The 24,198-nt window shown below is 35.8% G+C and overlaps 1 long non-coding RNA gene across 6 annotated transcripts; it reads left to right on the forward strand.

The window, feature by feature from the left end:
* The first annotated feature begins 14,795 nt into the window (after nucleotides 1-14,795).
* LOC139886539 (uncharacterized) lies at nucleotides 14,796-17,818 on the forward strand. 6 transcript variants are annotated; one of them, XR_011772508.1, is made up of 5 exons: nucleotides 14,796-15,011; nucleotides 15,137-15,271; nucleotides 15,384-15,674; nucleotides 15,766-15,881; nucleotides 16,672-17,818. It is a non-coding gene; the product is annotated as an uncharacterized lncRNA (long non-coding RNA). The 6 variants fall into 6 exon arrangements; XR_011772511.1 differs by having other exon boundaries at nucleotides 16,678-17,818; XR_011772507.1 differs by having other exon boundaries at nucleotides 15,384-15,480.
* The last annotated feature ends 6,380 nt before the right edge of the window (nucleotides 17,819-24,198 follow it).

Here is a 24,198-nt window from a genome sequence, read left to right on the forward strand (position 1 = left end):
ACAATCTAACTCTAACAGAAATATATATTATCCTTTAAAGACTTGATTCTCCCCACACTTAGTTAGCTGTGGTGTCGAAATTGTGATTAACTTCGTTGTCGACTTCCATCGGACCATGTATGTAATGTTTAACTCTGTGACCATTAACTTTAAATTCAATCCCATTTGAATTTATTAATTCTATCGTTCCGTATGGGAAAACTCTTTTGACTATGAATGGTCCAGACCATCTTGATTTCAATTTTCCAGGAAATAGCTTGAATCGTGAATTGAAAAGAAGAACTCTGTCTCCTTCTTTGAATTCTTTTGAACTTCTGATTCTTTTATCATGCCATTTCTTCGTTCTTTCTTTATAGATTAACGAATTTTCGTATGCTTCATGTCTTAATTCTTCTAATTCGTTTAGTTGACTTAATCGTAGACGTCCGGCTTCATGTAAATCAAGATTACATGTCTTCAAAGCCCAAAATGCTTTGTGTTCAATTTCTACTGGAAGATGACACGCTTTTCCATACACAAGTCTAAAAGGTGTGGTTCCAATTGGAGTTTTGTAGGCTGTTCTAAAAGCCCAGAGTGCATCCTCCAATTTAATGGACCATTCCTTCGGATTTGATCCTACGGTTTTCTCTAGAATACGTTTTAAAGCTCGGTTTGTATTTTCAACTTGTCCACTTGTTTGTGGATGATATGCGGTGGAGATTTTATGAGTTACTCCATATCTTTTAAGAACTTTCTCAAGTTGATTATTACAGAAATGAGTACCCCGATCACTTATTAAAGCTTTCGGTGTTCCAAACCTTGCAAAAAGACGTTTTAAAAAGTTTACTACAACTCGTGCATCGTTAGTTGGGAGAGCTTGTGCTTCCGCCCATTTAGATACATAATCAATGGCTACGAGTATATATATATTATTATGAGATTTTGGAAATGGACCCATAAAGTCAATACCCCAAATGTCAAATACTTCACATACTTGGATGACATTTTGTGGCATTTCATCACGTTGACTTATTTTTCCGGCCCTTTGACATGCATCACAGGATTTGCAAAGAAGGTGTGCGTCTTTGTAAATTGTAGGCCAATAGAATCCAGCTTCATAAATTTTTCTTGCTGTTAGTTGAGGCCCATAATGCCCTCCTGTTGGTCCTGTGTGACAATGGTTTAAAATTTTACTAGCTTCATCTCCAAATACACATCGGCGTATTATTCCATCGGGACAACTTTTAAACAGATGTGGATCTTCCCAGAAATAGTGTTTTATATCACTGAAGAATTTCTTTCGTCTTTGGTACGATAATCCTTTTTCAAGGAATCCACAAACTAAGTAATTTGCATAGTCTGCAAACCATGGGATTTCTTTATAATCTATCTTCAATAGATATTCATCAGGAAAGTTGTCTTGTATGGCTGATTCATTCAAAACTTCTAATTCGGGATTTTCAAGACGAGAAAGATGATCAGCGGCGAGATTTTCTGCTCCTTTTTTATCTCGGATTTCAATATCAAACTCTTGTAAGAGTAAGATCCAACGGATTAATCTTGGTTTAGCATCTTGTTTTGAAAATAGGTATCTAAGAGCAGAATGGTCGGTATAGACCACCGTTTTTGCTAGAACGAGATATGATCGAAATTTGTCAAAAGCAAAGACAATAGCAAGGAGTTCTTTTTCAGTAGTTGTATAGTTCGTTTGTGCTCCTTGTAATGTCTTACTAGCATAATATATAGGTTGAAATCGTTTTTCAATCCTTTGTCCTAAAACGGCTCCCATTGCAAAATCACTTGCATCGCACATTAGTTCGAATGGTAGATTCCAATTTGGTGTTATCATGATCGGTGCATTAGTGAGTTTTTCTTTAAGAATATTAAAAGATTTGATACACTCATCTGTAAAGATGAATGGCGCATCCTTTTCTAGGAGTTTATTCATAGGAGTGGCAATTTTAGAAAAATCTTTTATGAAACGTCGGTAAAAACCGGCATGCCCTAGAAAACTCCTAACTCCTCTAACATTGGTGGGATGTGGAAGTTTAGCAATTACATCTACTTTAGCTCTATCCACTTCAATTCCTTCTTTTGAAATTTTATGTCCAAGAACGATGCCTTCTTTAACCATGAAATGGCATTTCTCCCAATTGAGTACTAGATTTGATTTTTCGCATCTAATTAGCATTCGTTCCAGATTAACTAGACATGATTTAAATGTATCACCGAAGACTGAAAAGTCATCCATGAATACTTCCATGCATTCTTCTATCATGTCGTGAAAAATCGCCATCATACACCTTTGAAAGGTTGCAGGGGCGTTACAAAGTCCAAATGGCATGCGTTTGTAAGCAAAAGTACCATAAGGGCACGTGAATGTGGTTTTCTCTTGGTCCTCGGGTGCTATTGGAATTTGAAAATATCCGGAAAATCCATCTAGAAAACAATAGTAACTATTTCCGGCTAATCTTTCCAACATTTGATCTATGAAAGGTAAGGGAAAGTGATCTTTTCTGGTGGCGTCATTTAATTTTCTATAATCAATACATACACGCCATCCTGTTACAGTCCTAGTAGGAATAAGCTCATTTTTCTCATTTGTGATGACAGTCATGCCACCCTTCTTAGGCACGCATTGAACTGGGCTTACCCATGGACTATCAGAGATTGGATATATTAAACCTGCATCTAGCAGTTTAATAATCTCTTTCTTAACTACATCTTGCATATTAGGATTTAGTCTTCGTTGGCGTTGCACATACGTTTTATGACCTTCTTCCATAAGGATTTTATGTGTGCAATACGAAGGACTTATTCCTTTAATATCATGAATCTTCCATGCAATGGCTGGTTTATGAGCTTTCAACACAGAAATGAGTTGTGATTTCTCATTTTCAGTAAGAGAAGACGATATTATTACAGGTAATTCAGATTCACCATGTAAATAAGCGTATTCCAAATGGTTTGGAAGTGGCTTTAACTCTAATTTCGGAGGTTCTTCTATCGATGATTTGTATCGATATCTGTCTTCTTCTTTTAGCATTTGAATTTCTTCTGTTGTTGGTTCATATCCATTAGCTATAAGTGTAGCTAACATTTCAGCTTCATCAATTGGTTCATTTCCTTCTCCTAAAGAACATTCTCCTGTTCCTTGTAATTCTGGAAATTCTTCTAATAATTCTGCATGTGCATCTATAGTTTGAATATAATAACATGTATCATCTGCAGATTGTGGTTGTTGCATTGCTCTATCAACTGAAAAGGTAACACTCTCATCCTCTATACTTAGGGTCAGTTTCTTACCGAACACGTCTATCATTGCTTTAGCCATGTTTAAGAATGGTCTTCCTAATATGAGAGGAACTTGAGAATCTTCTTCCATGTCCAAAACAACAAAATCTACTGGAAATACTAAAGTACCAACTTTAACTAGCATGTTCTCCATTATCCCTCTAGGATATTTTATTGATCTATCGGCTAGTTGTATGCTTATTCTGGTTGGTTTCAATTCTCCAAGGTCTAGTTTAGCGTATAGTGAATACGGCATTAGATTTATACTAGCACCTAAGTCTGCCAATGCTTCTATTGAACTAAGACTACCCAGAAAACATGGAATTGTGAAACTTCCTGGATCAGATAGTTTTTCTGGTATCTTATTCAACAGCACTGCTGAACAATTAGCATTCATAGTAACAGCCGAGAGTTCTTCCATTTTCCTTCTATTCGTGATTAGATCTTTCAAGAATTTAGCATACCTTGGCATTCCTGAAATCACATCAATGAAAGGAAGATTTACATTTATCTGTTTAAACATATCCAAGAATTTGGATTGCTCGGCTTCAAGTTTTTCTTTCTTCATTTTACTCGGATAAGGAAGTGGTGGTTGATATGGTTTAACATAAGGTTTATCCTTAACTGTGTTATCTTTATTAACCTTTTCAACTACCGGTTCTTTTTCCTTATCCTGATCAGGTTGTGGTTCTTGTGTAGTAGGAATAGTTTCATCAGAAGTTACAGGTATTTCAGGTGGTTTAAGTGTTGTACCACTTCTTGTGGTAATAGCTTTAGCTGTTTCATTCCGGGGGTTAGCATTTGTATCACTAGGTAAACTTCCCGGTTTTCTTTCACCTATTAACCTTGCTAGGTTACTTACTTCTTGTTCCAGATTTTGAATAGAAGCTTGTTGATTTCTAAATGCTTGAGCATTTTGTTCATTGGTTTGTTTTTGAGATGTGAAAAACTGCGTTTGAGTTTCAACTAGCTTCGTCATCATATCTTCTAAATTCGGCTTTTTATCATCGGTTTGTTGTGGTGGTTTGTTTTGAAAATTCGGTCTTTGCTGATTGTAAGTATTATTGGATAATTGTGGATTGCTAGGACCTTGTTGGTTGTTGTATGGAATATTTCGGTTATAATTCTGGTTTTGATTGTAAATCGGTCTTGGCGGTTGATAATTATTCTGATAATTATTTCCAGGCCTTTGGTTTATGTATGAAATATTCTCTCTTTGTTCCATTGTTAATTCAATACTGAGACAATCTTTTGTCAAATGTGGTCCTCCACACTGCTCACAACTAATTCGTATAGCATGAATATCTTTAGTCATCTTTTCCATTCGTCTCTCGAAAGCATCTATCTTTGCGGAAATGGAATCTAAGTCATGGCTAGAATCGGCTCTAGCTGCTTTAGATGATCTAATGATGTCTTTTTCTTGGTGCCACTCATGTGAGTGGGAAGCAGTGTTATCAATAATTTTGTAAGCATCAGTTTCGGTTTTCTTCATAATAGAACCACCAGCTGCTATATCTATGTCTTTTCTTGTAGTGATGTCGCATCCTCGGTAGAATATTTGTACTATTTGACAGGTGTCTAAACCATGTTGCGGACATCCTCTTAACAACTTTCCATATCTTGTCCACGCCTCATATAGAGTTTCATTTGGCTTCTGTGTGAACGTAACAATTTCTGCTTGAAGTCTTACGGCTTTAGATGCAGGAAAGAATTGTTTAAGAAATTTGTCAATTAAAACGTCCCATGTATCAATCGCCCCTTCGGGTAACGATTCCAACCAATCTTTGGCTTCTCCCTTTAAAGTCCAGGGAAATAACATGAGATATATCTGTTCATCCTCCACTTCTCGTATTTTAAATAGTGTGCAGATCCTATTAAAGGTACGTAGATGTTCATTTGGATCTTCCTTCGGTGCACCACTAAATTGGCATTGATTAGTCACCATGTGTAGAATTTGTCCTTTGATTTCATAATCTGGCGCATTAATGTCTGGATGAGTAATTGCGTGACCTTGGCCAGTACGTTTAGCTCTCATTCGGTCTTCCATACTTAAAGGTTCCAGATTCTCCATAATTGAATTTGTTGAATCGGTATCACTAGATGATTCTGATTTAATAGTTCGTTCCTCAACAATCTCTGTTTGAATGATTGGTGGTTCCGGAGGAAAGTTTAATGGTTCAGGATCTATGAACCGTTCCTGAATATTTTCTGGATTCTCAATTGTGAGGTTAGGTTCAAAAAATGGATTATCGGAAATTTGAACTGAAGTACTTGGTCGACTGGATGACGATTCTAAAGAAAAATCAACGGCGGTTATATTTGTTAAACGATGTCTTGATCGAGTTACAGGTGGTGAACGTACAAAAGGTGATGAACGTCTTGCTCGGTGCATTCACAGAATATCCTATTAGTTTTTAAAAGGAAAGAAAAATTATAATAAGTTATCCAATCAATAGACTTTTCTGATTTTGCCCACGTTTCGAATAGCCAAAAGATGCAGCAGAGGGGCAGGATTCGTTTGGTCTCAATATAATTGAGGACTGTTTGGCTCCAATAACCCGGTCCACGTACAAATCCAACTATTACTACGAACCAGAAAATTTTGATGTCTATCAATTTAACCACTTAAAATAAATTTTCGTAATTTTAAGAAATTTAGATAAGAAGTAGAAAAAATTCTAAGTCCTAAAAACTAGAATAGCGAGAAATAAGAGAGAAAAAGAGTTCGTCGCAAAAGGTCGAAAAAGAAAAATGGTTAAAAAATAAAAGGTGATGGAAAAATAAAAGAAACTTATAAAAACTTAAAAATACTTAACTAATTTAACCTTATTACTACAACTAACTTAAAATTATAATCGCAAATTGATATTACTAATTGGAATGATAATTGATACATAGTAAAAGGTCTAAAAATATTAAAGCTTACAGGAAAAACTAAATCCCAAATGGAAATAACTTAAAAAGAAACTAAAACTTAAAAAGGCGTCGCAAAATTCTAAAGCACCTAAATCTTATTATAAAGAAAAAGCACTTAAGGAATTCTACGGCAAAGCCTAAAAATCTAGGAGTAAAAATGACTATAGCAAAAACTAAGTTTAAAATTAAATATGAGCGAAAAATATAAATATTACGCTACAACGATTAAGAAGGGACAAAATATTAAAAGAAATAAAAAGTGATAAAAAAAAAATACAATTTTTATTAAAATATTATTTTTATATTAATTATATTAAAGTATTAAGTTTTAAATATAATAAAACTAATTAAAAGTAATTAATTAAATAAATTAAACTTAATTATAATAATAATAATAGTATTAGGGTTTAATATAATAATAATATATTATACTTCGTAATTAATGCGTTTTTAGGGTTCAGATGTGGTCCTGTCAGACCCCTCATGCGAGTCGCATGATTTAAGGGGTTGGGTCATGCGAGTCGCATGACTAACTGGACCGGTTCAACTGGACAGGTTCAATTTGACAGGTCACGTATATTTAATATTTATTTTCTTTTTTTCTGTTTTATATTTTAAATATAAATATATATATATAATTAAAATAAAACTTAATTTTTAAAACTAAAAATAAACTTAAAATACTTTATAATTTTGTAAAAATAAAAGAAAAACTTAAAAAAATATATTTAAAATACTTTTTTTTTTTTTTTTTTTCGATTTTAAAAGCTCTCTTTTTTTTTTATATATATATTTTTTTTTTTAAAATATAAATTTTACAAAAACTAATTATAACTTAAAAATTAAAAATATGGCGTTTCGCTTCGGCGAATTGTCCCCGGCAGCGGCGCCAAAAATACTTGATGTCAAAGCAGAGGGGTATAAAATACTATTAATTTTTAGCAGGAAATACTATTAAATACGATACAATTTTACACAAGATATTTATTTATTTATAGAATGGATATACTTAAACCTTGCTACAACACTTATAGGCAGTGTACCTAATCGTACAGTAGTGTAGTTTTTAGTAAGTCCGGTTCGTTCCACAGGGAAATCTTTAAACAAAGCTCAACGCTATATTAGTTAACTTTTATAAAAATACAAATATATATATAGGTAATATTATTATTATAAAGGGGGGTTTTTACCGTTTAATGACCGGTTTGTCGATTTTAAAACTTTAGTCGCAGTTAAAACCTAATGTAAAATATAAAATAAATACAAGACTTTAAATTAAAGCGTAAAGTAAATAACGATAATGAAATTGCGAATAATAAAAATGCGATAAAATTAAATTGCGATAATTAAAAAGTACGATAATTAAAAGTGCGATAAAATAAAATAAATAAAAGTGCGATAATTAGAAGTGCATTTAAATATGAAATAAAAGAATTATGCTTATTTAAACTTCCGTAATCATGATGTTTGACGTGTTGATTTTAGTTTTATGCCCATGGGTTAATTGTCCTTTGTCCTGGATTATTCAATATGTCCGTCTGGTTTTTGTCCATAACAGTCCATCAGTCATAAATATAAATTGCAAGTGTCCTTGTCAAATTATTATTATACCCGAAGATAAATATTCCAACTAATTGGGGATTCGAATTGTAACAAGGTTTTAATACTTTGTTTAATGAATACACCAGGTTATCGACTGCGTGTAAACCAAGGTTTTACTACTTTGTTAACAATTACACCAATTACCCTTGAATGTAATTTCACCCCTGTTTTAATTATTCTAGTGGCTATTAATCCATTCCCGTGTCTGGTTAAATGAACGATTATTCGTACATATAAATACCCCGCCCATCGTGTCCGATCGAGTGTATATGGTAATTTATAGGGACGCCCAATTGTAAATCTTTATATTAACATTAACAAACTTTCATTTAGTTAAACAAATATAAAGCCCATTAATAGCCCATAGCCTAGTTTCCACAAGTGTCGTTCTTTTATCCAAACCCCAATTATGGTACAAAGCCCAATTACCCAATTTTAGTAATTAGCCCAACATCATGATTACTTCGTTTTAAATAAGCATAATAATAACTTAGCTACGAGACATTAATATAAAAAGGTTGAACATAACTTACAATGATTAAAAATAGCGTAGCGTTACACGGACAGAATTTCGACTTACACCCTTACAACATTCGCTAACATACCCTTATTATTAGAATTATAATTAAAATTAAAATATAAATTATAAATATAAATATATTTACGTTGAAGAGGAAGAGAAAAAGATTGTTTAAAACTCGGCACAAAACTGGCTTTTTATAGGACCTGACCAGCAATCTCACACCATGCGACTCGCATGGTTTTGTGCCTCTGGCCATGCGAGTCGCATGGCCACCCTGGATTCAGCCAACTACTTTTGTTTTCTTCTTGCCGACGTAATATAATAATAATAATATATATAATATATAATTATATATAATTATATATATATTATATTATATTCTTGTGCATAGTAGACTAGATATTTTTGGTCCGTTGCGTCGGGCGTTTCTTCTTGGCTCAGGTCCCGGTTCCGGATTTTCGGACGTCCTCGCGTATTATTTTAAATCGCGTACTTTGCGTTCCGCAACTTGTACTCTTGTCATTTTGAGACGTTCCTCATCAATATTTTGAACCTTTTTAGTTGTATCTTGTACTTTATAGCTCTTTGGACCTTTTTGTCTACAATTTGTCGAATCTGCCTTTTGTCTTCACTTTTAATATTTAAACGAATATCTCTTGTAAATAGAACAATTGCAACTAAAAGCTTGTCTTTCTTGAGGAATAATGCTATGAAATATATGTTCGTTTTTAGCATTATCAGTGTCGGCCTGGCGTAATCACGGCTAAGCGGCCGTCGGCAGTGCGTCGGCAAGGTGTGCGCCAGTGATTACGGAAGGGTCCTTCCCCGAACTCCGCGGGGATCTCCATGCCACCAATGCGAGCCAGTTGCCTCAGGGGTCTGGAAGAAGACGCCGGGATAGGCACACTAGAGCTAGCTCCAGAACTAGAGGCGCCGGGGTCGCCAGTGGGTGTCGGGGCCGGAATGTCGGCAGCAGCAGCAGCAGCAGCAACAGGTGCAGCAGTGGGAGGAACAACGGGGCCTGAGCCGCTAAATGTCAGTAGGTGGAACGTCCGACATCTGAACAAGGAAAAATAAATTTTCCATGTCAGTATGTCATAAAGCAAGCAAATAATAGGCCAACAGTTTAAATCATGTATAACAATAAGTAGCATGGCAATATCAGTAATCGTACGAAACTAGCATGCAATCGAAAGCAAGTAATAGCATGCAGTAGTGAAATCACGTAGTAGCATACGGCATATAGCAGTAACAGCGAGCAGCAGCATGCAGTAAGTTCAGCGGAAACAAGTAAACTAACAAGTTGTAGATTAGCCCTATTAGTGAATCCTACTCGGGTCGGTCTTAGACTCACTAATGCATCCTAATTCCCTACAACCAACGCTCTGATACCAAATGTGACGCCCCGTACTAAATCATCATGTACGGACCATCAACAACAGGATCATTACAAGGTTAAGTACTATATGCGTTATCAAAACAGAGTTTACATTTATAAATAAAAGTGACGTCATAACATACGTCAATTGTTTTACAAGTCAAAAGTATGCTTCACTAAGTAGAAGCATTAAATAAGTGTACGTGACCATAATGGTCGTTACATAACATAAGTTCCTAAGTAAAAAGTTTGAATGCAACATAAGTAGTCATGCGATAACAACTCTAGGCAGCGGGTTCTACAGCACGACTAGTAAGATAGCGGAAGCGACTTCAAGCACCTGAGAAAAATACATGCTTAAAAAGGTCAACACAAAGGTTGGTGAGCTATAGTTTAAGTATAACAGTAATGTAAGTAGGCCACGAGATTTCAGTGCTCAACGAGCGTTTCAAACGTATGTAAAAGTATATGCTTAACCGTGGGCACCCGGTAACTAACTTAACGTTTAATGTACCCCCTTAAAGTGCACTTGGCAAGTGCGTATAACCTCGAAGTATTAAACACTCGTTAAATGCTAGCGCTACTAGCCCGAGTGGGGATGTCAAACCCTATGGATCCATATCTAAGATTCGCGTTCACGGTTCAAAAACCAATGATTAAACGTTACCGAGCTAAAGGGAATGTTTCTGCCGTTATATAACCCACACATATATAAAGTTTAAGTACTCGTGCCTAGTATGTAAAACATAAAATCCGCATGTATTCTCAGTTCCCAAAATAAGTTAAAGTAAAAAGGGAATGCTATAACTCACAATGATTAGTAGTAATGGTAAGGTAGTAGTCGGAAAGTGGTGTGCAAGTAACGGTCCAAACGTCCTCAACCTAAGTCAAAATAGCACTAAGTCAATACGTCGTCTCAAAAGGTTTACAAGTACGTAATTAAGGTCATAAGGGTCATCATCAATCATCATTAAACAAAAGGTAACAAGTAAGACTCGTTTATGAAAGTCGTTTAAAACAAAGGCTGACTTCGGTCAGTCACCACGGCCTCTACCCTTACTGAATTAAGGTGAGACCAGTGGTCATGGCTCCGTCTATGAGTCCCTTAAGTGTGGTAAAATTTACAGAAGCAAACTCGTCTTGGTTTGACCGTGGCGACGGTCTAAGTGCGAGTAGGTCAGAAATTTCTGCACAACGTTAAAGGACATGGTAACGATCGGAGGGCCATAAATCCTAAACCGTAACTCGGATTAAGACGAGTCCTATATGAAAAGTTATCTACTCGAAAAGTTCTATCTAAAAATCAAGGTTAGAACAGCCCAGGTCTACTGGTCTGTTCCAGAAGCAGTAGGTCAGAAACATTTGGACAGAAACAGTAAGTTTTGAAGAGTTCCGGTTGTCTCGGTGCTTGATGTTCATCACGGTTCTCATCCTTGATGCGTATAGCTTCAAGTGTACAACTCGTTGATGTGTTAACATCATTTTGACCAAGGTTTGTCCATCATAACTCAAGTGCAAGTGTTGTAGGTGTTTGATGAACCAAGGTTACATGTAAGTTTATGAACAAGTTCATGAACACTAAGAAAGATCACAACCAAGTGTTGGATCCATGATACTTGCACCAAAGTGTAAGCTCTTGTTAGGTTCATGTCCTTGTTCAAATGTTTAGTAAGCAACTTAACAATAAGAAATAAAGAAAATGAAAGATAAGCCTAAACCAACCATGAAGGTGGTATTCTAGTAACATACATCAAACAAGAACACAAGTAACAATTATAAAGATTATAACTTTAAATCTTTGAAACAAAATAAAGTAGAAAACTAACTAAATAATAAAAATGGTTCATAGTTGCTCATACTTTTAAAGATTCAACCCAAGTTGATCTTTAAGTGAAGTAACTTTAAAGTTACTTCAAGAACTTACAAGTAATGAGTTTCTACAACTATGAACTTTAAATCTTTGAAACAAAATATGTAGAACATAACTAGATAGCTTATGTTCTTGATGTTCTTGTAAAATACAAGATATAAATGGAGAATCAAACTAAGAAGTTGATTCTTGAAACATGTAAAGAAAGACAAGTAAGTAAGTAAGTAATAACATGTAAATAACTAAACAACAACAAGACAAGTAATCAAAGACAAGTAGCAAGTAACAAAAGAATGATGATGATGGATATAGAATTCGGTTTTTGCAAGAAAAAGGAGAAGAGAAATGTTTGTTCAAGTTACTTACAAGATGAGAGAAGAAGAGAGAAAAGTTTGAGGGAAAAATGAAAGCAAGTAAGTGTGTGAAATGAATGAAGGATACTAGTAATAAGTTAACAAAATTTGAAAGCCAAAATCACTTCCCAAGGCCATATGGCCGACGGTTTGCTCAAGGGGGGAGGGGGAAGGAGTTTGTCCACAAGATCATGCAAGTAATTGTCTTAAAAAGTTGGTTATTAAGGGTGCTTTCATGGGGATAAGGTGCAAGTATCATGTAACTTGATTCTTTACTTAGTTAACTAATCTAGTTGTTACATAATGTAATACTTACATGAAAGATGGGCCAACTAATCCAATTAAGTGTGTAGGGTGGGCTTCTAAGCCCATGTACAAAAATAAAGCCCAAGTATGTATGTAATTAACAAGTAATCCAATAAAAGTCCAATTAAAGCCCAAGTAACCAACTAATCACCATAGTTAATTAAAATGATTAATAAAATTAATCATGAATGTAAATAATATCTTAAAATATTATTCGTGAAAGTTCCGGGTGTCACAAAGACGTTTCGGGCATTTAAAGTTCAAGTACGGGCAATCAAAGCAAATGTAAATGTAATAACATACATTCGTTTAATCAAGCGTATTAATAATAATAATTATTAATAAATAACGTTGGAAAAACCAGGGTCGTTACACCAACACTAACCCCAGATGTTGAATTCCATGATCAAAATGATTGTCAACGACGACTTTAGCGGAAACCTCAAAATCTTGAGGACCACCATCATCAACCCCACTCTCAATACCCGCCAAGCCTTGTTTACCATTTTTAAATTAGTATTGTTTCTAACTGAATCTTTAGGGTGTCTAACTATAAGGAGTTCAAGAAGAATGGAGTGTTTGGATTATTCTAATGATGGTTCGTCGGTTATAGAGCTAGTAGTTGTGCTAAGCCTAAACCCTATATAACCCCTTGAGAAGGACGTGGTTTGTAGCAGTGAATAGAGAAAAAGAGAGACGAGTAGAGGTGGTTGAGATTAGGGTTTTTTAGAAGAACAAAATCATATGAGATTACAACGAATGTGAATTTACTGTAAAACAATTTCGTTTTAGGTAGAAAACGGACGCAATTTGCCGCCAATTTGTACTCCCTCCGTCCCAATTCATTTTTTTTTTTTTGGAACGGCCGAAGAATTTTATAAATAAGCATTAGCAATAAGTAGGGATGTCAATGATCATCCGATCCGATGGATATCCACCCGATCCGATCCGCTTAAAACGGATATGAATGATCTTAAATGGATATGGATACGGATATGGATGAACCAAAGTGAATATGGATATGGATATGGATGAAATGTTGCATCCATGGATATATCCATTTACACCCGAAATGCATATACAAATATAAAAATATAGATATATGCATATACAATAACTATTACAAATGTACTTACCATTACACATGCATTTTGTTTGCAACCATATAATAGATTCATTATGAGGAATCACAATAAAATATATAAATCTAACTTAATGAACATAAATATTAGACATATAATTTGGCATAATCCACGTTTGATGGTAAATTTAACAAATTGTATTGAATCTTCGACAAAAATTACACATTCTGATGGAAGGATTTTAATTTATGTTATGATAAATTTATTTTTGTTCTATTACGTTTTTGTTTTCATTAGATATTAGAAAACATTATAACATTTCTTAAATATCCAATGGATATCCATTAACCCGCTTAATCCACTGGATATGGATATGGATGGATGAACTGAATCTAAATGGATATGGATATGGATATGGATGAACAAAAACTAAATGGATATGGATGTGGATATGACGTCACCCGATCCATATCCGATCCATTGTCATGCCTAGCAATAAGCTAGACCGTCCCAATTTAATTTAATAGTCCAAGTCCATTAATCTTCTAACATGTCCCAATAAATAGTTTACGGTTTCATGTTTTAATATCTATTATATAATTTAGTAATTAAATATTTTTTCCATTATAAAACTTTTGGCTACATGTTTTATAGTAACTAGGGACTAGGGATGACAACGGATTGGATATGGATCGGGTGACCCTATATCCATATCCATATGCATTTACTTTTTAAAATTCATATCCATATCCATATCTATATCCATACCCTTAAATACACTTCATCCATCCATATCCATATCCGTTGGATGAAGCGAGTAAACAGATATTCGTTGGATTTTAAGTTTTATAAAAGTATTTCTATTATGAAATGAAATTTTCAAAAAATATACGTAATATATGTAAGATACATGAATTTAATACTATGTACGTAGTTGTATCTCACGATCTATATATTCGATAACATTTTAATAGTCTATAGTGTACGTATATAAGGGTTTGTAAATGTAAACACATATATTTAAGTAAATATGTATATATTTATATGTGTATATGTATTTCGGGTGGTAATGGATATATCCATAGATGAAAATTATCATCTATACCCCATCAACTATTTTTTTACATCATCAATATTTATATCCATATCCATTTATCATCTATTTACATCATTTATATCAATTTAAATGGATCAGATCGAAATGGATATCCGATGGATCAGCCATCCATTACCATCCCTAGTACTAACTCGTTTTTATTAGTTATTATATTGTGTTATATCTCTTTTATCTCTTATAACAAAACTAATAATACATCACTCACTTTTAAATATTCCTAGATGTCAAAATATCCACCCTTTGATGGAAAAACATTATTGAATCTGAGCCGTTGAAAAAAATTGAACGTACATACCACAGAAAATACGTCACGTTTCAAATACAATTACAATTACAATGTTATCCCTAACTTATCTAAACTCATGCCTAAATCAATACCGGATCAAAAAATATTTCCCACGATGCTACGAATCACACACAAACCCTAAACCTTTCACAAACCTAATCTGAAGATATTCTTGAATCTGTTAATGTCACGATTGATAAATGATTATGAAAAACAGTTTCTATACTTTTACCAATCGGAATTCAATGTGTAAATCAAAAAAACCTAACTTGATTGGTTTGATAATCCTCATCAATTGAAGAACGGTAAGTCTTCTTATTTTTCATATTCAATCAATTTCTCCAATTGTTTCCATTAGTTTACTCATAAGTTCATAACATGATTATCTTCAATCGATTTATTTTTTTTATCTTCAATCGATTCTCTTCAGATTACGTTTAAATTTGGTTCTTTATACATTTTATAAAAAGTGGTCGACTGTCTTCAATCGATTAGATTTCTAATATTAAAAAACACAGCGGCTATTGACCATACCCTCTTGTAAGAATGCATCGGAAATTAAAAGGTTAGGTTTCCAGTATTTGATTTTTGTAGTATTTAAAAATTTTGTTTGTTTTTATATATTTGAATTGTAGAATAAAATTTTATCTCAATCAATCAATGATGCATTATTGTAGGCAGATAAAACTGGGAGTTTCTGAGTGGAAAGAGAGAAACTATGGAGACAAGTTTTGTACAAAATCTCTTGAAGTGCTTGAAGAAATACGGAGAGACGTAAGTTTTACATGGTATTGGCATGTTTTTTCATGTGAATTTCTACCCAGCTATCAAAACATATGTTGATGACTTTTTTGTATGTTCTTAAATATAGTAAAGCCTCATGTTGGGTGATTTTAGCACAACGTTATACTCACCATATTCGGTGAAAAAATTTATGTTTGGTTTGAAAGATATGATAGACCAAAGTGGTAATGGAGTGACTGCACGTTTTAAAATTGTTATGTTTTTTGTTTTTAAGTTGCTTATATTTGATCTGATTTCGCAATGAATGTGATGCAGAGTTCAAAAGACATTGAATTCTCCCCAATACAGTGAGTTAAGACGATACAAGATTTTGGAGCTAATAGGAAAGTGAAATATATGGAGTGATTTATGCAGATTTATTTGTTTCTAATGTAACTTTTTTGACTGGCTAACTCTACTTTGGGTTACATATTATCTGAATAAATAATAGAATAGTTAACACTTTAACTTTTACTATTGTTGTTGGTAATATTTAGCCCTTAGTTATTATGTTAGACGATAATTCTGTATGTTTGATTTATGTATAAAAGTGCTATAGCTTATGAATTCTGAATATTTGGAATAATTTTGTTGCACTAGGAGATGTGTAAACTAAATACAGTACTATGTTTCTTCTAGGGTGATTAATGCTTCATGATAATTTTGTGCACATAATGACTGTAGATAGTGCTCACATATATATGTTTAAAACTTGGACTCATAGGCTAGAGGGAGTATTTTTGTACCTTCTTTTTGTTACCTTATTTGTTCATTATAACATATAATAAGCTTGAGCTGTACTGTCTCGATTAGCATATCTGACTTAGCTTTTTTGTTAGGTGGAAAATAAGCTTGAGATTTACAGTTTGGATCAGCATATCTAGCTTAGCTTCTTTGTTAAAAAGAGCGTTGATTGTTTGTTTATTGTATACAGCTGATAATAATAATTACTATTTGTTGACTTTTTTGAGTCAAAGTAATGGTGGTCAAAATTTGAACTACAAACTGTTAGTAAGAGATTACATTAAATGGAATGTTGTTTGAAAAATGGAGTTGAGAATCGAATTTACAATTTTGTCATTGATAATGTTGTTTGAAAAATGACTTAAAAAAATGGAGTCTGAACTGATTAACACCTACCTGGCTTTTTCGTTCTTTAACGTAATATGGTAATGTTTGTAGTTGCAGGTGCGGCTTGAGGTACTTCAGTAAGTGCTTAACTATTTCAATAAACCCCAACACTCAAGAAGCAGCTATTTTAATAAGTGTTTAGCTTACAGATGCGGATACAATACCACCTTATACTATATGGATATTTTTGGACAGGTTTTTGTCATCTATATTTTCGTAATTTGAATATTATAGTTCCCTTTTTTATATATCTATCAGTTTGCATATACACCCTAACCAATATCCTACCAGAAACCATCATCACCCCAACCAACCACCCCCAAACCAACAATCTACCGTTCCCAATCACAACGCACCATTCCAAAATTCATCTCCTATGACCCGAAAACAACGGAACCCTCCATCTTACCATGATCCCAAGTCCACATCTCACCATCAACACCATAGACAACCACCCTTCCAACGTTACCAGACAAAAGATATACCTGACCCCTGTAATCGAAACCAACCCAACTGCTTTCCCCATTCAAACCTAGATAACAAGACCCCACTTGAGAAAGAGAGATTGGTCAATATTGAGGAAGATAATGACCTTGTGGACTCGATGAAATGTGCTATTATTGGTGAAGTAACAAGTATGGAGGTACTGGAACACTTTCACTCTATCTGTGAAGAAGAAGGGTTAAACAACTATGTGATAAAATACACTGGAGGGCTTGAAATCATGCTTATCTTCGAGTCAGAATTAACTGTCGAGAACATAATGTCGAACGAAAATCATAATCTCAAGAGATGGATTCCTAATCTTCGAAAATGGGAGAAAAGAATTTTGCATCCGGGTAGGCTGGCCTGGATCAGTATGTATGGCATGCCAATTTCTTGTTGGAAAGAATCTAACTTCAGGAAATTGGCAGGATGGTGGGGACCGATAATCGATACCTGTAATTGCGATATCAACAAAAACAACCAAAATCTAATCGCAGGAAAAGTCCTAGTCAAAATAAGATCTTGTAATCCTATCCAAGAAGCCATCCGAGCAAAAATTGACAAATCAATAGTATATATTAGAGCATCTGAAGAAATTCGGGATATCATCGAAATGGATATGGGAGATGATGAAAGTTGCACTGACTGGGATCCTGATGAAGACTATGATAACAGTGAAAATTCCGACGATGAAACGGTACCGGGATCGGTACCGGAATCGGTGCCGGAACCATTCAGTCCGACAAAAGAGAATGACGACATGTTGGGAGATCATGCGTCTAGGTGCATGGAGACAAGTGCAAATTTTAATAATGACAATTATGAAGGCGGTGGCCCACTTCCAAATGACATTGGTGGTTGCACTACGAATAAAGATAATACAGAGAATGTTAACGGTTCTGTCGGCTGTGATTCATCCACTCCCAAGGTAAATCATAACTTCTCTGACCCCACCCATCATGATCACCCCACCCCTATGCCTAGTCCATTAAACCTTTCCAGCGCATCACCATCCTATCACCATTCTTTTCCCGTCAACTCTTCCTTTAACCCAAATCGGAATAGTAAGCCCAACAAACATACTACACCCACGCCCAACTTTCCAAACACTCACCCACCAAATTACCAATCTCACGAGCCCAACAAATCTAGTAGCCCTAGTAGCACATCTAGAATTAGTATGTCTACCAACCATAATTCACCCAAGCCCAACCTTCCAAACACCTGTCCAGCAAATCACCTTTCTCATGAGCCCAACAAACCTAGTCCTGGTAACCAATCTTCCAATAGCCCTATTAGTCCAATTCGTGTAGCCAATCTGTTTCAACCCTTGGCCCAAACCACTCCTAACCCCCCACCTACATGCTCCTAAATTGATAAGACGACTAATCATACCAAATCGATTCATCACAAACAAAAAACCTGTAAACCAAAAATCAAACCCCATTCACAACCACCTATAGATCCAATTCACCGAGACAAAATCCTTCCCAACAAAACTGTTTTAAGTCACCATAATCCTGGAGATGAGAACAATCGTCTTAAACCTACCACTCTCAATAATACCAACGTTAACCTTCCCCCTCGCAAAGAACGAACATGCATAAATCCTAAGGTAAACTCATGGAACAGCGTGAGGCGATGGAATGCCTCTTCCCGTATTCTTCATTTCAAACATCTTGCAAGAAATACTCCAAAATGTCTGAAGAAAAAATCCAATTCTGTCTCGCAAAAAGACTGTAAGAAACCGACAAACACCTCTCAGCTATCCTCCGAAAGTGTTGGTTTAAAAGATTTTGGGAGCAAATTAGGGGTTCATTGGGGTGAAAAACCCCAATAGACATCTCCTTTGATACACGATTCGTTCCAATTTGTTAATTATGAAGATCATGTCTCTGAATATTCGTGGGTTCGGGAGTGAAGATAGAAAGGAGAGTAAAATAGGATGGTTCAGGTCAATGAGGTTAAAAGAACGTCCAGATATAGTTTTGGTCCAGGAATCCAAATGTAATGTTGTAGATGACAACTGGATCGAGATGATCTGGGGTGCAGCCAATTTCAACTTTATTCAGAAACCTAAAGTAGGGCAATCGGGTGGTATGCTTGTTATTTGGGATTCGAACGTTTTTAATGTCAACCATACAGTCGAGGGTCAACATTTCCTGGCTATCAAAGGTAAGTGGTTAGGAAAAGAAAAAGAAACGATTGTGGTTAATGTCTATGGACCACACAACGACGTGGATAAAATGAAATTTTGGGGTGATTTGGAACATCTGATGTCGTATCCGGATGTGGACTGGATACTCGGGGGTGATTTTAACGAAGTAAGGTGTCGAGAGGAAAGGCAAAACAGTCGCTTCATTGAAAGACGAGCTAAGATTTTCAACAATTTCATAGAAAACAATCACCTAATCGAGATTCCACTGTTGGGGAAAAGGTTTACCCGTATTTGTGATAACGGCAAAAAATTCAGTAAATTGGATCGTTTCTTGGCAAATGAAGAATTCCTATTTTCGTGGGGAGATGTCACTGCTATAGCTCTCGATCGCAATACATCAGATCATTGCCCGATTATCATCAGGGACAATAACAACGACTTCGGACCTAAACCTTTTAAGATTTTCGACACTTGGTTGGAATCGAAAGAGGTTGAAAAGATAATTGTTGATGCTTGGAACTCACAGGTACATGACCATAGGGCAGACTGCATATTCCGAGACAAGCTCAAGAACGTGAAAGCAGCTCTCAAATCATGGAGTAAATCAGAATACGGAAACCTTGATAAAGATATTGAGCGACTGAAAAAAGAAACTGAAGAGTTCGAATCGAAGGCTGATAATGGTCCCATATCGGATGAAGATAGAGAAAGTTGGTTGAAAGCTCGGATCCTTTGGCTCAAAAAGAAAAAAGAAAAATCCGACATGCTTAAACAAAAATCTAGAGTGAAATGGGATACAGATGGAGATGATAATACAGCTTATTTTCATGCTTCAATCAAGAGAAGAAATAATTGCTCAAACATCCGGGGTCTGTATATAAACGGGGTATGGGATGAGCAGCCTTCGGCCATTAAAAAAGAAATCATCGAGTTCTACAGTAAACTATTTAAGGAAAACCAAACTGATAACCCAGACTTTAACTCGCTGAATTCGCTACCTTTCAACCGTATCAGTTCTGAGGATGCTGAAATGTTAGAAGCCCCATTCTCAGAGGCTGATATCTGGAACACCATTAAAGAATGCGAGCCATCAAAAGGCCCGGGCCCGGACGGTGTGAATTTGAACTTTTACAAGAAATTTTATGGGCTCTTAAAAGATGATCTAAAGATGGTTGTGGACTGGTTCTGGTCCAAGGAATCGATCTCGAAAGGCTGCAATGCAAGTTTTCTAACTTTAATTCCAAAGAAGAAAACTCCCATGAATCTAGGTGACTTTCACCCCATCAGTCTCATAGGAAGTTTTTATAAAATCATTGTAAAGATAATTTCAAAAAGGCTTCAAAGAGTTATCCACAAAATCATCGGGGTGGAGCAAAGTGCTTTCATGAAAGGTAGATTCATATTGGATGGAATCCTTGTTGCAAACGAGATGCTCGACGAGGTAAAAAGACTTAAGAAGAAGTGCTTAATTTTTAAAGCTGATTTTGAAAAAGCATTCGATAGCATTAACTAGGATTTCTTAAATAAAATCCTTGAAAGAATGGGTTTCGGACTAAAATGGAGGAGTGGATCAGCTCATGTATTTCATCAGCCTCGGTCTCGGTACTAGTTAACGGTTCACCCACTGAGGAGTTCACACTCCAAAGAGGGATTCGCCAGGGAGATCCACTATCCCCTTATCTGTTTATTATTGTTGCTGAGGGTCTAAATGCTTTAATCAAACATGCAGTCCATGTCGGTCTTTACAAAGGGATTGATGTCGGGAAAGACAAAATCATGGTCTCGCACCTACAATATGCTGATGACACAATTATCTTTGGTGACTGGCGCAAGAGAAATATCTCGAACATATTCAAAGTCCTCAAGTGCTTCGAAATTTTCTCGGGTCTAAAAGTAAACGTCTCAAAAAGCTCGTTTTGTGGTCTCGGGGTCCAAAAGAATAATGTGGATGATATGGCAAGAAAGTTTGGATGTCAAATCGGTACATACCCTTTATCATACCTCGGGTTACCTATCGGGAAAAAAATGAGAAATCTTCGAGATTGGGAACCCTTCCTAGATAAATGCCATGCTAGGCTAGCGGATTGGAAAGCAAGGGCGATGTCATTTGGTGGCCGCCTTACCCTTATAAAATCAGTCCTTAGTAGTCTTCCATTTTATGCCTTCTCCCTATTCCGTGCCCCATCATGTGTCATCAACAAGCTCGAAGGTTTGCGTCGTAATTTCTTTTGGGGCGGGTCGGGTAAAAATACAAAAATCTCTTGGGTAAAATGGGAAAATATTCTTCTTCCATATGAGGGCGGGGGGTTAAACATCGGGTCCTTAAAGGCCAAAAACTTGGCTTTATTGGGGAAATGGTGGTGGCGGTTTCACAATGAAAAGGGTGCTCTTTGGGTAAAAATTATTTCAAGCTTATACGGGCAAGACGGGGGACTGGGGGTTAGTTATCAAGGCTCGGGAATGGGGACGGTATGGAACAATATTTGTAAAGTGGGCAGGGTCATCGATAACCTTGATATATCTTTCTCTAACTCTTTCGTGAAGCTTGTATGTAAAGGTGATAACACTCTCTTTTGAAGAGATAAATGGCTAGGAAATCAGGTACTTGCTGAAAAATTTGGAAGGCTGTTTCGGCTTGAGCTCGAGCAAGATGTGTTGATTAGTAACAGATTTCGAAAAATTGGTGATGAATTGGTATTCTCATGGAATTGGCTGCGAGATCCATCGGGTAGAACACTCACCGAGCTACAAGAACTCTTGGCTTTGCTGGACAGTTTCTCTTTTTCGAACGGTAGCATGGATAAGTGGGAATGGATACTGCAGTCTAATGGCCAGTTTTCGACACACACACTGTCTAAAATGATTGATTCCAAGCAACTGCAACATCTCGCATCACAACATGAAACAGACAGGCTCCAAATCCTTCCACAAAAAATCGGAATTCTTATATGGCGTGTAAAAAAGAGAAGGATCCCGGTCCGGGTCGAACTAGACAATCGTGGTGTCGATTTGGACTCGGTTTGATGCCCAGTTTGCAATAATGACTTAGAAACGGTTGACCACACTTTTCTCCACTGTAATTTTGCGAAGGATCTTTGGGCTCGTGTACTCAAATGGTGGAAAGCGTCTCGTCCATCATATTCAAATTTGGAAGAGCTCTTCCGTGGTGTTCATGACCCATCTCAAATCAACCAACATTCATCCATATGGAAGGCTATCGAATGGGTGTGGATACGTAATTTGGCGCAACCGAAACAATACTCTATTTCGTCAAAAGAAAAACAATGGTCCCATGGCTCTATGTGAAGTCCAAATAAGAGCCTTTGAGTGGATCTCTAGAAGATCGAAAAAAGCTAAGCTCGATTGGGGGCAATGGCTCCTAAACCCAAGCGTTTTCGACGATCATGGCTAATTTTTCTTCTTAACTCTCGACTTGTACAGGATTGTAAACTGTTTTAGTTTCGTTATATTCGATTTCCTGATTCCATTATTTCTTTTTTAAGCATGCCTCACATGCTGCTTGTATTCTTGTACCTATTGTTAATAGTAATGAAAAGTTTGTTGCCTTTCAAAAAAAAAATTGACCCTAACTTTTACCTTTAGTGATGCAATGGAAGGTAAGCAAACAATTGAAGTGGGATTTTAATGAAAGTTGAACTATAAAATGAAGTTTTATTGTGATGTTATTGTTAAGTTGAAAATATGACTGATGTAAATAAAGAAAATTCGTGGATAATTGGTCTACTCTTTTCTGGCTTTTATTTGTTCAAGTACCTACTGAACAAATCCGCCAAGTGTATTCTAAGACAAATCTTTATGCTTCATTTTATAATTATACAGGTGTTTCTTATTTTTAGTGACAATGTTGTTGATCTTAGTCTATGGAATGATCGAGCTATCGTTAGAGAAACTAGTTATCGTAGCAACCAGTTAATCCATTTCCGCTTTTAAGCGCAGCAAAGCGGGCCCGGACCACTTTCTAGTTTAGATTGAACTAGAAAAAATTCGACCGCGCGTTGCTGCGGTTGTATTCGGTGCGCGGTCGAATTTGGATATACCTTGTTTGGTACCTAATATATATAATAGGTTGGGTTGTTTGTTGGACGTGTATGTATATGTATGTAATTTAGCCCGAAATATTTAATTTTTTAACGATATCCGTTTCGCGTATAGTTAGTCGCGTCGTGTTTGTAAAATTAATTCGAGTTGAAAGGTGGTCTCGGAAAAATTTAATTCACACCGAGCTTGAATATAGGGCCCGTTATTTAGTGTTTTTTTAACGATGTCCGTTTCGCATATAGTTAGTCTCGTTGGGTTCGTGAGATTTTTTCGAGTTGAACGGTGGCCTCGGAAAAATTTAACTCGCACCGAGCGAGAAGATGGGGCCCGTTATAAATTCGAGTGGAGTAAGTTTTTTTTATTTTAATAAAATTATATATTTATACTTTTTACCCCTGAAAAAGTGTAAATTTGAGGGGGCGATGTGTAATTTGTGCGAAAGTTGGGGGGCCTTTATAGTGTGAACGCAAACTCAAAACGACATCGCGATATAACTAAAACGACCAAGAATCCCATGTCATTTAGGAGTTGAAAGGTGGTCTCGGAAAAATTTAATTCACACCGAGCGTGAATATAGGGCCCGTTATTTAGTGTTTTTTTAACGATGTCCGTTTCGCATATAGTTAGTCCCGTTGGTTTCGTGAGATTTTTTCGAGTTGAACGGTGGCCTCGGAAAAATTTAACTCGCACCGAGCGAGAAGATGGAGCCCGTTATAAATTCGGGTGGAGTAAGTTTTTTTTATTTTAAAAAAATTATATGTTTACACTTTTTACCACTGAAAAAGTGTAAATTTGAGGGGGCGATGTGTAATTTGTGCGAAAGTTGAGGGGCTTTTGTAGTGCGAACGCAAACTTAAAATGAAACCGCGATATAA

Source organism: Rutidosis leptorrhynchoides, chromosome 1, assembly GCF_046630445.1.
Source record: "Rutidosis leptorrhynchoides isolate AG116_Rl617_1_P2 chromosome 1, CSIRO_AGI_Rlap_v1, whole genome shotgun sequence".
Taxonomy (NCBI): domain Eukaryota; kingdom Viridiplantae; phylum Streptophyta; class Magnoliopsida; order Asterales; family Asteraceae; genus Rutidosis; species Rutidosis leptorrhynchoides.